The sequence below is a fragment of the Vanacampus margaritifer genome, chromosome 7 (genome assembly GCF_051991255.1).
Source record: "Vanacampus margaritifer isolate UIUO_Vmar chromosome 7, RoL_Vmar_1.0, whole genome shotgun sequence".
In the NCBI taxonomy this organism is placed as follows: domain Eukaryota; kingdom Metazoa; phylum Chordata; class Actinopteri; order Syngnathiformes; family Syngnathidae; genus Vanacampus; species Vanacampus margaritifer.
This window is the reverse complement of record NC_135438.1, coordinates 24,747,649-24,756,710: the sequence shown is the minus strand read 5'-3', so window position 1 is coordinate 24,756,710 and position 9,062 is coordinate 24,747,649. Positions and strand designations below refer to the sequence as shown.

General features: G+C 36.1%; 1 long non-coding RNA gene across 4 annotated transcripts in view; it reads left to right on the top strand.

Moving 5' to 3' along the window:
- The first annotated feature begins 4,040 nt into the window (after nucleotides 1-4,040).
- The window catches only part of LOC144055338 (uncharacterized), a 9,591-nt gene continuing 4,569 nt past the window's right edge, over nucleotides 4,041-9,062 (top strand). For 2 of the 4 annotated variants that reach the window (XR_013294840.1, XR_013294839.1), the window contains exons 1-4: nucleotides 4,041-6,512; nucleotides 6,604-6,766; nucleotides 7,168-7,230; nucleotides 8,312-8,370. This is a non-coding gene — a long non-coding RNA (uncharacterized LOC144055338). The remainder of the gene's footprint in view (nucleotides 6,513-6,603; nucleotides 6,767-7,167; nucleotides 7,231-8,311; nucleotides 8,371-9,062) is intronic. The other 2 variants (XR_013294842.1, XR_013294841.1) reach the window with 1 other exon arrangement.

Genomic DNA, 9,062 nt, shown 5'->3' with positions numbered 1-9,062 from the left:
GCGTCCACTTGCACGCAGGGGAGTGTTACAAAAAGAAAAACTGTATTTGACAATTGTAAATAGTACCACGGTTGCACACATTTGTAAATAGTTTGCCAAATTGTTTTGTCAAATTGTTACACTGTTGAATGTAAATAAACGTATTTTGCTATCAAAAAACACTTTTTCATTGTTGGTGGTAGTGTTTTGCAGAAGTAAAGCACTGTTTAGGTGTTTGTGGCATCATTCATGAACAAAAAGAAGTGTCAAATTCACTAGAGTGCATGAAATAATATCGTTTCACAAAAAGCTTGATTTCTCCGTATTTTGTTTCAAAACAGAGCATTTGGGTGAAACTAACCATTTTCTATTGTTGATTACTGAAAAACGGAATAAGGTAGAAACAAACTTTTTTTTCTGATGAAAGATGAGAGTCCAATCTTTCATTTGGTTGTATGTGTGTTTCCATAGTCCAAACCCAACATTTTCTGTGGACCTTGAAAGATCAGTCAAAATGCTTAAATCGGCTGGCACTGGCGACATCCCGTTTCTGAAAACGTCTGGCAGTCAAAGAGTTAAAATACTGTTTTGACTCCACGATGTGAGATGTGTTCTGTGATGACCACGGGGAAGGACATTGGCAGTCTAACCAGCTGTATGACGGACTAACGGATTAACTTTTGTGTTGACACTACGATACCTGTCAAGACTGTCAGACAGTTTGTGAACAGCAAACCGTTGATCACTCCTGCTATAAAAAATCTCCCAAAAAAAAAAAAGAGAGATCTGCTTTTAATTTGGGGGACAGGGAGCAGATGAGAATGGTGCAGAGGCAACTGAAGAAGAAGATCAGAGAGAGAAAGAGTAGCTACAGGAGAAGGGTGGAAGAACAACTGCAGCACAATGATGTCAGCAGCGTCTGGAGGAGTTTGAAAACTGGACACAGTAACCTCAGAACTGTGCGGGACAAGGATCAGGAGTGGGTGAATGACTTAAATAGTTTTTGACCAACCATCAAACATCCTCCCGACCCAACCAACTCTGCTGCAGCTTCCTCCCGCACCTACTCAGAGGACCTCTGGTGTATCTTATCTTATCTTATCTTGATCCCAAAGGAGGACACTTATTGGTGATCATTTTATTCATATATATATATATATATATATATATATATATATATATATATATATATATATATATATAATATCTTTTGATTTCCAAAAGTTCCAGAGAGACTACGGTACAAATAAAGTTCCAAAGTTTAATAAGTTAGACGATGAAGTCTTAACCCCCCCACACACACACACCAAAAATGATTTGAGCTGTTTAGGGGGTGCTTTTCACGTGGGGTACGTTACCCCAAAAAAGAGGTTGAAAACCACTGAGATAAGACACAGCTGCCTGTCATTATACAACTGACCAGCAGGTGGTTCCGCGTGCACATGAAGTTTCAAGAAATGAACCATTTTTCGAATCAAGTGCTGTAATGGTTTGAAGCCTGTATGAGGCTTCATCTCGACATCACTAGTGATTTACAGGCGGCAGGTAGGGGTCAGATATCGGGTGGGTCCAAAAACACGTTCAGGTTGGATAATATTGTAGAATGCAAGTGACAAACAATCTGGCACTGAGGTAAAGGGCAGAGCAGGTTAAATCGAGGGAACAGGTGAAAGCAATGAGGCAACTAACGAGATATAGTAAAGCTAAGACACAAAATGATTCGCAGGAAACTAGCTCTTCAAGTTAAAAATGAGCAAGAAATAAGTGGAACATTGCACACTATAATGACAGCAACAATAACAAGAGGAGGGTGAGCACAAAAGTATGGGTGACAACTGTCACTGACTGCGGCGGAATGCATACAGCCATGTGTCCATTGGGACTCTTTTCTTTCTTTCTTTTTTAATTTCCTGTTGGGGGAATTAATGATTCAGTGAATGAATCTTTAGAACTAGTCCTTAAAATGAAGTGATTCTCATGATTCAGTACACTTGAAAAAAGTGCTGTGCCCACGATCGCTAGATGTGCGGTCTTACTTTCGATGGCAAGGACATTGTAGCATTAGAATAGCCTGCAAAATGGCTAGGATTTGTGCAAGTGAAAGCAAAAGCAGCAAATGATGAGGGGTAATGCATGCATTTTGACAGATGAAAATCATAGTACCTCATAGAAACTCATTAGTACCTTTTATAGCAAAAGAAGCTTAATTTTGTCCTAGATTCTCAAGATGGATTAATGAACAATAATGTTAAACGGCCACTCAACAATTTAAAAATAATACAAAAGAATGGCTATTTTTAAAAGTAGCTGTCCCTTGTTCTATTATTTATTGCTTCACAGCGTGTCTGCCCTCAATGAGCAAGACACAGATAGTACATTTATAATTGAAGCTCTTGACAAAACATGAAAGATATGCTGGGGTTAAATATCAGAATGGCCTAAGAAATCCAAGCCAATTAGTGAACTTCTCAATAAACCATCTTTGTCGAAAACCCTTGATCACAAAATAGTGTCACAAAATTGGACATTATATATGTATACTGTATAACACATGCATCCATTTTCGTAACTGCTTATTCCTCTCAAGGGTCTGTACAACACAGTTAACCTCTATTAAGGCTTGTACAGTACATATACAAAAAGGTTAAAATATTTTTGACAGACAAAATTGATCATTCGGGCCACTTTGTCACTCGGCAAAAACTATTTCAGCAGACGTCAAGAGTTGGCTGCTTGTTTAACTGTGGCTTCTGGGTAAGAAAATGACGACTTTGCCAGGCATATAAATCTGATTATAACTATTGTTATTATTACCCCGTCAATCGGGGTGAGTATAGATGGTCACACAATTGTGCAACTACGTAGTCTCTGATGTTTTATTTCTATTTGCCCTCTCTAAAGGTTTTTTTGGGGGGGGGAGGGGGGGTGATGGGAGTGGGTACGAGGACAAGAGTACAGTCTTGAACAACTCATTCAGAAGGTTATCCAGAATGACAGGAAGAAGTCCACCACGGCCAGTCTTGTGGACGTCTGGGAAGGTGCTTGGACAAACAGACAGAAGGGACTGAAGAATGTTTGACAGGCAAGCCCAGGACATATGCCACCAAAGAAGGGTAAAGAGGCGGCCACAGGACGGGTCCGAATAAGCATAATCGGAAGGCAACCTCAGGACTTATGCCTCTGGAGCAAGAACCTTGAGACTCCGTGGAACGGATGAGACCAGGTGGAGAAAAAGACCAGACAGGAAACAAAACCTAATCTGAACAAAGGAAACTAAAATGATCTGTACGATTGCAAGACTACAAAAGAAGGTAAACAAAGTAAAGCCTATGGCAAATACCCAAGCAAGCAAGTGGAACGCATGCAGACTCTAGGCCGATTTGAATCCAGAATATTTAAACTGTAAGGCAGACATGCAAACAACTACACTACGACAACTGACAATAGTACTATACAATTAACTCATTTTATGTAATCAAAAAAGAATAGAATTGACAGATATTCTCAACATATTAGCCCATTTTTGGGTGTGAACAATAGCACCCCCAAAATGTTTGAGTATATATATATATATATATAGTTTTCTTTTTAACAAGCTAGATACTTATAGTCATTATATATATATAAACTGTATATATATATAGTTTTCTTTTTAACAAGCTAGATACTTATAGCCATTATATATATATATATATATATATATATATATATATATATAAACCATAGAGTTTAAAAGTAATATTCAAACAACAAAAATAAAGTACACGCCCCATTTGATTGAAAATGGTTTGATCCACCTCGACCGACCTCCCCCCCCCCTGCAGACTAGCGGAGCGAGTCGTCCTCAGTACATTCACGGGGCATGTCTGTCTAGTCGAGTGAAATTAAGTGTTCCTTACTTACACCAGGATATGTGAAACGTTTTTTTACCTTTTAGTACTCAACACAACACATTATTTTCATTACTAGTCTGCTATTTTGCTCCTCAATCATGTTGTTACTTCCTAACGTGTGTGTGTGTGTGTGTGTGTGTGTGTGTGTGTGTGTGTGTGTGCGTGTGTGTGTGTGTGTGTGTGTGTTTGCCTTTGTGTATTATGAGGACATTTCACCTGAATACATGCCGTGCTGCGAGGACATTTTGAATTATGAGGACACAGCCCATGTCCTCATAATTATTTCAATGCAGAAGTGCTTCTAGGGCTGTAGAAGGCTTAAATCCAAAGTTTTAGCCAATGTCCTTGTAAAGCATAATTACGTGAATTTGTGTATTTTTGTGTATTTGATGGCGCCCCCTGTAGGAAGGTCCTTGTAATGCACCACTTCATGAATAATTCACACCAGTGTATATTTCACAGCATTTGATTGGCTGACCATCACCTGTCCTCACAATTACGCACGTCTCCATAATTCAGTTTTTTCTCAAAATGCTGTGTATTGTGAATGTTTGTCTGTAGACACAGAGCCTTTTTTTTTTTTTTTTGCAGCCACCATTTCCTAAGTAAATAATTAAATAATGAAATACCCTACGATATTTAATTATATATTTCAGTATTTAATTATTTCAGTGGTTGTTTATTTAAAAATGTACAATGGTTAACAGCAGAGACAGAGAAACTGTCAGTGCCGTACATTAATTCATCATTTAACATCCCACCCTGCCTTTACAGTATAACATCTTTCTGTACACCAGCGGCCAAATGTTTTGAGAATGACATTGATTTTCTAAGAATCTGCAGTGCTGACTTATTATTGTTTTTTTATGATGGCAATTTGCATGTACATGTACTCCAGAATGTTATAGTGATTAGATGAATTGCAAAGTCCCTATTTGCCATGAAAATTAAAGTAATTTCCTTTAGTGACCTTACAAACTTTAAGTGAAGAAGGCTTCAGGGCACCCAAGAAAATCCAGCAAAAGCCAGGACTATCTCCCAAAGTTGATTCAGCTGCAGGGATAAGGACATCACCACCAGTGTAGAGCTTGCTCAGGAATGGCAGTAAGCAGGTATGAGTCCATCTACACTCATGGTGAGGGAGTAAGACTTTTGGAGGATGGCCTGGTGTGACCAGTGAAAAAGGGATTCCATAAACACAGACCAAAATAAGGAAAAAAGAGTTACAGTTATTTTCTCTGATTAACCCCCTTTCCAACTGTTTGGGGCATCCGGAAAAATGCTTGTCTGGAGAAGAAAAGATGAGCGCTACCATCAGTCCTGCTTCATGCCAACAGTAAAGCATCATGTGACCATTCATTTGCAGGGTTGCTTCTAAGCCAAGTTACTGGGCTCGCTCACAATTTTGCCAAAAAACACATGCGTCCATTACTAAAGTATAGTACCAAAACATCCTCGGACAGCAACTGTGTGACAGCAGCAAGGTTATTTTATTTACTAAAGCAAAAAAACATTTTCGTTAATGAAAAAAAAAAAAATAACTTTTTAAAAAAGCAAACTGAAATCACATTAAACGATTACAAAATTATCTATAATTCTAGCAATAATATCCTTTGTTTTCGTCTGTGGTAATTAATTTAGTATATGAGCCTTTCGGGTTAATTTTAAATGTGATCTATTTTTTTTTTTTAATTGACACTGTAAATCATAGAACAATAGCCACTCTTATCAACAAAGTTCATAATCCAACACTGAACCAATTTGTTGATTTAAATGTGATTTATTATATTGCCCGGAGTACGGAAGTGACGTCATCTAGCAGCCCCGATAGAGAACCGCCCCCGGCTCTAATTACTTCACGAGACGTGATGGCAGTGTAGCTGTGCTAATGAGGTAGGTTTGAAGCTCGAATTTTTCCTCCAGAAACTTGTTTATTTTAATGTTGGTCGCTTGTGTACATTGCTGAAAATGATTTATAATGCAAGTCCAGTGTAAGTGCAGCTAAGCTAACGTTAGCATACCTAACCATCTGTTGATTATGATGGTTGCAGCTAATTATTTAGAATTGCTACGCTTTTGTTAGCGACGGTTAGCTCAGTTAGCATAGCAGAGCTAACCGTCTGTTGAGTAAGATAAATGCTAATTGAAATTTTTAAGAGGAAAGCAATAACAGGCTGGTTTGATAGGCTGGTTTGTGATGTGAAAATATACAATGGTTTAGTATTACCAGTACAGTATAAATGAAGTATTGGTAAATTGCTGCATTTGTGTTTACTTAAATTTGTTCTTTAAATAGAAATATTTCAGTAAAGTCTGTTAGTGTTCATTACATTTAATTTATGCAAATATTTAGCAGAGCTGTGCTATCCACTATTTTATTTTCGTTGGCACATTTACTGCACACTGCACAGGATATTATGGTCCACAGAAAGTCAACTTCAAAACATCTGCACCAAGTTACCTATCAAACTGATTGAAACTCATTTTTTTCTATAGCTTTAGATCATTATCTTCAGTGAGATATGTCAGTCATGAGGCCACAGAGGGCAAAAGTTAAACCCAAAGAAGAGGTAGCATATTTTTCATCCTTAGGTAAAGACAAGGATGGCTTCACCATAAAATATATTAATTCATTCAAAGGTGAGTATTGGTAAAAGATTCTTTAGTATGGGCCTAGTTTTCATTACTGTTATAATGAAATATTTCTGTTGTATCCCTTTTTCTTTGTAAGGTCGAGGAGTGTTCAGTTCCTGCTCCTTTCAGAAGGGAGTCTTTCCTACTGAATATCGAGGAGAAGTTATAAGCAAACAGGAACGTGAAAACAGGCTGAGAGTGTATCATGATGCCCAGAAGGTTTTCATGTTTGAATTTCACTACAATGGAAAAACACTATGGTATGTTTATATGGTGTGTTGTCACACTTAATTTTGTTTTTTTTGGGGGTGGGGGGGTTATCGTGCAAGGTTTGACAAAACATAAAAGATTAATTATAACTCAAAAGCAAAAGTACATTCTTTTCTCAATATAATTTTTTTTGTTTTTATTTCATTTTTTTACAATATTGTGACTTATTTTTTTATTTTACTTTTACAGTTATCGTGAGTATCGCTAACCTCACAATATCATGTTGATTATCATATCGTGATTGCTTATCATGACATTTGGATATTGTTTCATACATGTGACATACTAGAATTACTGGTCGCACATTCATGATTACATGAAATTACAGTATAGCAGTCTAGTCTTAGTAAGAATTTAATTGTATTGGTATTTTTCTATTCATCTACCCCAGGTTTCCACTGAAGCACAACCTGATGAAGACACCGCTATCACAGACTGCGCCAAAGTTGACCAGGTGACTAGATTTCTTTTTGAATGTTGTTGAAATCAGTTTTCAGAAGCAAGACATTAGTGGAGGGTGGAGATACTAGGGCTGCACAATATGTGGAAAATATCTTGGCGCACGAATGGCTCATGCAATATGTGCATTGCAAAGACGTGCAACAAATGGATATTGGATTGTTTGTATACTTTAGTCTGAGGCTAAGCGATATGGCCAAAAAATTAAATAAAAAGTCTTTTAAACCAACCATCCAGCATTCTGCCACCACTTGTGCAAAATTTCAACTCACAATAACATCTGGATGTAACAGAACATTATAACAGTTTTTAATAATCCAGAAGACAAAATACATTTCACGATTTAGCAAATTTTCAACTATTCAATTTGAATTTAATTTATTCAATTAATTTGATTTATTGCCAGGCCCTACTTGAGTCTGATTTTGACCAATCAGAGACAACCTTAATTGCGCATCGCCATACAAGAGAATTGTATCGAGGAGCATTACTAACAAAAAAAACCTTATTTGGATAAAACTAGATCAAAATGAGCATGATTATTTTTCCGCATGTACGTGCATTTCTTTAATTAGATTATGAAGATATATATATTCGGTCCATGTTTAATGTCAAAATAATCTCCATCACTGTATAAAACACCCATGTCGCATGTTTTGTCAATACTGTGCAGCCCTCGCAAGATACACAGTCCTCACAATGTCGTAGTTGTGAATAACTGACACTCTGAGGACAGTGTATTTATACACTGTGAGTTTAAAATACGTTTTGAGGGCTTGGAGTTACACATACAGTCCTCACAATTCATACTCTGGTCAGGTATGGACACTCTGAGGACTGTGTATTTTCTTATTTTTGTGTCATTGTGAAAAATAGACGTCACCAATTTACACAAACCTGTAGTGCAGACAGATTTATTTATTTATTTTTGTAATGGCAAATAAAATGAGTTTGCATTCACATTACTTTAACCTATTCATTGTTCTGTATGTACTGTAACTGTGTAAATGCACAGGTACAGTCAGTCGTGTTACTAAGAATTTAATTTTATATGTATTTTTCTCTTTGTGTACCAGGTTTCAACTGACGCACAACCTGAAGACATACAGTAGCTGTCACAGACCAAGTTGACCAGGTGACTAGATTTCTTTTTGAATGTTGATGTTGAAATACGTTTTTCAGAAGCAAGACGTTGCACAATATATAAAAAAAAGATCTTGTCGCACGAATGGCTCATGCAATATGTCTGTTGCAAAGACATGCAACAAATGAATATTGTATTGTATACTTTAGTCTGACTTTGACCAATCAGAGACTGCCTTAATTGCGCATCGCCATACAAGAGAACCGTATCGAGGGGCATTACTAAAAAAAACGAACTTATTTGTATAAGACTAGATCACAATAAGCATGATTATTTTTCCGCATTAACGTGTATTTCTTTCTTTGGATTATAAAGATCTCTCTATCTTTATCTTTATGTCTATATATCTATCTATATATCTGTCTCTCTGTCTATATATATATATGTATATTTGTGTGTATATATATATATATATATATATATATATATATATATATATATATATATATATATATATATACTGTGTATATGTGTATATATATATATACTGTGTATATGTGTATATATATATACTGTGTATATGTGTATATATATATACTGTGTATATATATATACTGTGTATATATATGTATATATATATACTGTGTATATATATGTATATATATATACTGTGTATATATATATATATATATACTGTGTATATATATATATATATATATATACTGTGTATATATATATATATA